At 57.4% G+C, this 5000-nt stretch overlaps 1 pseudogene; it reads right to left on the minus strand.

The window, feature by feature from the left end:
* Positions 1-5000, minus strand: part of LOC124019469 — a 52885-nt pseudogene that overhangs the window by 36913 nt on the left and 10972 nt on the right.

Here is a 5000-nt window from a genome sequence, read left to right on the forward strand (position 1 = left end):
AGTCTAGAGGGGGCAGCAGTAGTCTAGAGGGGGGCGGCAGTAGTCTAGAGGAGGGCGGCAGTAGTCTAGAGGGGGCGGCAGTAGTCTAGAGGGGGTGGCAGTAGTCTAGAGGGGGCGGCAGTAGTCTAGAGGGGGGCGGCAGTAGTCTAGAGGGGGCGGCAGTAGTCTAGAGGGGGCGGGGCGGCAGTAGTTTAGAGGGGGGCGGCAGTAGTCTAGAGGGGGCGGCAGTAGTCTAGAGGGGGCAGCAGTAGCCTAGAGGAGGGCGGCAGTAGTCTAGAGGGGGCGGCAGTAGTCTAGAGGGGGCGGCAGTAGTCTAGAGGAGGGCGGCAGTAGTCTAGAGGGGGCGGCAGTAGTCTAGAGGAGGGCTGCAGAAGTCTAGAGGGGGTGGCAGTAGTCTAGAGGGGGCGGCAGTAGTCTAGAGGGGGCAGCAGTAGTCTAGAGGGGGCGGCAGTAGTCTAGAGGGGGGCAGCAGTAGTCTAGAGGGGGCGGCAGTAGTCTAGAGGAGGGGGCAGTAGTCTAGAGGGGGCGGCAGTAGTCTAGAGGAGGGCTGCAGTAGTCTAGAGGGGGGGGCAGTAGTCTAGAGGGGGCGGCAGTAGTCTAGAGGGGGGGCAGTAGTCTAGAGGGGCGGCAGTAGTCTAGAGGGGGCGGCAGTAGTCTAGAGGGGGGCGGCAGTAGTCTAGAGGGGGCAGTAGTCTAGAGGGGGGCAGTAGTCTAGAGGGGGCAGTAGTCTAGAGGGGGGGCAGTAGTCTAGAGGGGGGCAGTAGTCTAGAGGGGGGGCAGTAGTCTAGAGGGGGGCAGTAGTCTAGAGGGGGCGGCAGTAGTCTAGAGGGGGCGGCAGTAGTCTAGAGGAGGGGGCAGTAGTCTAGAGGGGGCGGCAGTAGTCTAGAGGAGGGCTGCAGTAGTCTAGAGGGGGGGGCAGTAGTCTAGAGGGGGCGGCAGTAGTCTAGAGGAGGGCTGCAGTAGTCTAGAGGGGGCGGCAGTAGTCTAGAGGAGGGCTGCAGTAGCCTAGAGGGGGGGCAGTAGTCTAGAGGAGGGGGGCAGTAGTCTAGAGGAGGGCGGCAGTAGTCTAGAGGGGGCGGCAGTAGTCTAGAGGGGGGCAGCAGTAGTCTAGAGGGGGGCGGCAGTAGTCTAGAGGAGGGCGGCAGTAGTCTAGAGGGGGCGGCAGTAGTCTAGAGGGGGTGGCAGTAGTCTAGAGGGGGCGGCAGTAGTCTAGAGGGGGCGGCAGTAGTCTAGAGGGGGCGGCAGTAGTCTAGAGGGGGCGGGCGGCAGTAGTTTAGAGGGGGCGGCAGTAGTCTAGAGGGGGCGGCAGTAGTCTAGAGGGGGCAGCAGTAGCCTAGAGGAGGGCGGCAGTAGTCTAGAGGGGGCGGCAGTAGTCTAGAGGGGGGCGGCAGTAGTCTAGAGGAGGGCGGCAGTAGTCTAGAGGGGGCGGCAGTAGTCTAGAGGAGGGCTGCAGAAGTCTAGAGGGGGTGGCAGTAGTCTAGAGGGGGCGGCAGTAGTCTAGAGGGGGCAGCAGTAGTCTAGAGGGGGCGGCAGTAGTCTAGAGGGGGCAGCAGTAGTCTAGAGGGGGCGGCAGTAGTCTAGAGGAGGGGGCAGTAGTCTAGAGGGGGCGGCAGTAGTCTAGAGGAGGGCTGCAGTAGTCTAGAGGGGGGGGCAGTAGTCTAGAGGGGGGCAGTAGTCTAGAGGGGGCGGCAGTAGTCTAGAGGGGGCGGCAGTAGTCTAGAGGGGGCGGCAGTAGTCTAGAGGGGGGCAGTAGTCTAGAGGGGGGGGGCAGTAGTCTAGAGGGGGCAGTAGTCTAGAGGGGGGCAGTAGTCTAGAGGGGGGGGGGCAGTAGTCTAGAGGGGGGGCAGTAGTCTAGAGGGGGGGCAGTAGTCTAGAGGGGCGGCAGTAGTCTAGAGGGGGCGGCAGTAGTCTAGAGGAGGGGGGCAGTAGTCTAGAGGGGGGCGGCAGTAGTCTAGAGGAGGGCTGCAGTAGTCTAGAGGGGGGCAGTAGTCTAGAGGGGGGCAGTAGTCTAGAGGAGGGCTGCAGTAGTCTAGAGGGGGCGGCAGTAGTCTAGAGGAGGGCTGCAGTAGCCTAGAGGGGGCAGTAGTCTAGAGGGGGCGGCAGTAGTCTAGAGGAGGGCTGCAGTAGTCTAGAGGAGGGCTGCAGTAGTCTAGAGGAGGGCGGCAGTAGTCTAGAGGGGGGGGCAGTAGTCTAGAGGGGGGCAGTAGTCTAGAGGAGGGTGGCAGTAGTCTAGAGGAGGGCGGCAGTAGTCTAGAGGAGGGTGGCAGTAGTCTAGAGGAGGGCGGCAGTAGTCTAGAGGGGGTGGCAGTAGTCTAGAGGGGGGCTGCAGTAGTCTAGAGGGGGCTGCAGTAGTCTAGAGGGGGCGGCAGTAGTCTAGAGGGGGGGGCAGTAGTCTAGAGGGGGCGGCAGTAGTCTAGAGGGGGCGGCAGTAGTCTAGAGGGGGGGCAGTAGTCTAGAGGGGGGGGCAGTAGTCTAGAGGAGGGGGCAGTAGTCTAGAGGGGGCGGCAGTAGTCTAGAGGGGGGGCAGTAGTCTAGAGGAGGGCGGCAGTAGTCTAGAGGAGGGCGGCAGTAGTCTAGAGGGCGGCAGTAGTCTAGAGGAGGGTGGCAGTAGTCTAGAGGGGGTGGCAGTAGTCTAGAGGGGGCTGCAGTAGTCTAGAGGGGGGCTGCAGTAGTCTAGAGGGGGCGGCAGTAGTCTAGAGGGGGGGGCAGTAGTCTAGAGGGGGCGGCAGTAGTCTAGAGGGGGCGGCAGTAGTCTAGAGGGGGGGCAGTAGTCTAGAGGGGGGGGCAGTAGTCTAGAGGGGGGGCAGTAGTCTAGAGGGGGCGGCAGTAGTCTAGAGGGGGGGCAGTAGTCTAGAGGGGGGCAGTAGTCTAGAGGAGGGCGGCAGTAGTCTAGAGGGGGGCAGTAGTCTAGAGGGGGGCGGCAGTAGTCTAGAGGGGGGGGCAGTAGTCTAGAGGAGGGTGGCAGTAGTCTAGAGGAGGGCGGCAGTAGTCTAGAGGAGGGCGGCAGTAGTCTAGAGGGGGGGGGGCAGTAGTCTAGAGGAGGGGGGCAGTAGTCTATAACCCTCAACCTGGTAGGTTAATTAACTACCACAGAGTTATATACTATAACCAACTATACCCTCTGTCTCTCTCTCTGTGTCTCTCTCTCTGTGTCACTCTCTCTCTGTGTCACTCTCTCTCTGTGTCTATCTCTCTCTCTGTGTCTCTCTCTCTGTGTCTCTCTCTCTGTGTCTCTCTCTCTGTGTCTCTCTCTGTCTATATACACTGGATGTACAGTGTTGTAACGATGTGCAAATAGTGAAAGTACAAAAGGGAAAATAAATAAACATTAATATGGGTTGTATTTACAATGGTGTTTGTTCTTCACTGGTTGGGCTTTTCTTGTGGCAACAGGTCTCTCTCACTCTCCCTGCCTCTCGCTCTCGCTGTCTCCCTCTCTCACTCTTCATCTCTCCCTTTCTATCTCTATCTGTCTGTCTCTCTCTCTCGCACTCTTTCTCTCTATCCGTCTCTCTCTGTCTCTCTCACTCTTCCTCTCTCCCTTTCTATCTCTATCTGTCTGTCTCTCTCACTCTTCCTCTCTCCCTTTCTATCTCTATCTGTCTGTCTCTCTCGCACTCTTTCTCTCTATCCGTCTCTCTCTGTCTCTCTCACTCTTCCTCTCTCTCTTTCTATCTCTATCCGTCTCTCTCTCACACACTCTCTCTCTCTCTCTCTCTCTCTCTCTCTCTCTCTCTCTCTCTCTCTCTCTCTCTCTCTCTCTCTCTCTCTCTCTCTCTCTCTCTCTCTCTCTCTCTCTCTCTCTCTCTCTCTCTCTCTCTCTCTCTCTCTCTCTCTCTCTCTCTCTCTCTCTCTCTCTCTCTCTCTCTCTCTCTCTCTCTCTCTCCCTTCTAGAATGCATTAGAATGACAAACACACAGTCTGTCCGTATGATTGATCCCTGTGTGATTCTCTCCCCTCAGAGGATCTGGGACAACTCCAAGGCAAACAGACAGAGTAGAGTGGAAATGTGTGTGTGTTTGTACATGACTGGACAGGACATTTAATGATATAGTTGTAGGCCAAGCCAGTGTTTTAGAACTGAAACATTATAGCTACCATCCAGGACATGAGTCTGTACAGCAGAACACATTATAGTGCGTGTGAATGCATTTGCACGTTTATTTGCATGGGTGTGTGTGTGTGTGTGTGTATATATATATATGGTGTGTGTGTGTACATATCTGGTGTGTGTGTGTGTGTGTGTGTGTGTGTGTGTGTGTGTGTGTGTGTGTGTGTGTGTGTGTGTGTGTGTGTGTGTGTGTGTGTGTGTGTGTGTGTGTGTGTGTGTGTGTGTGTGTGTGTGTGTGTGTGTGTGTGTGTGCTCACCATGGCTGACGGACTGCAGTTTGACAGTCTTGGAGATCTTCTCTTCGTAGTTTGGGCTGCAGGACTTGCGGCTGACTTTAGACTTGAACAGGGTGTTGACCAGGGTAGACTTCCCTAGTCCACTCTGACCTGTAGGAGACAGACAGCACAGAGAGACACTGTTTAGTGTTGACCAGGGTAGACTTCCCTAGTCCACTCTGACCTGTAGGAGACAGACAGCACAGAGAGACACTGTTTAGTGTTGACCAGGGTAGACTTCCCTAGTCCACTCTGACCTGTAGGAGACAGACAGGACAGAGAGACACTGGTCCACTCTAACTACTTGGCTACCTGCCGCCCCTCTAACCACTAGGCTACCTGCCGCCCCTCTAACCACTAGGCTACCTGCCGCCCCTCTAACCACTAGGCTACCTGCCGCCCCTCTAACCACTAGGCTACCTGCCGCCCCTCTAACCACTAGGCTACCTGCCGCCCCTCTAAACACTAGGCTACCTGCCGCCCCTCTAACCACTAGGCTACCTGCCGCCCCTCTAACCACTAGGCTACCTGCCGCCCCTCTAACCACTAGGCTACCTGCCGCCCCTCTAACCACTAGGCTACCTGCTCTAACCACTAGGCTACCTGCCGCCCCT

This window comes from Oncorhynchus gorbuscha, unplaced genomic scaffold, assembly GCF_021184085.1.
Source record: "Oncorhynchus gorbuscha isolate QuinsamMale2020 ecotype Even-year unplaced genomic scaffold, OgorEven_v1.0 Un_scaffold_606, whole genome shotgun sequence".
Classification (NCBI taxonomy): Eukaryota; Metazoa; Chordata; class Actinopteri; order Salmoniformes; family Salmonidae; genus Oncorhynchus; species Oncorhynchus gorbuscha.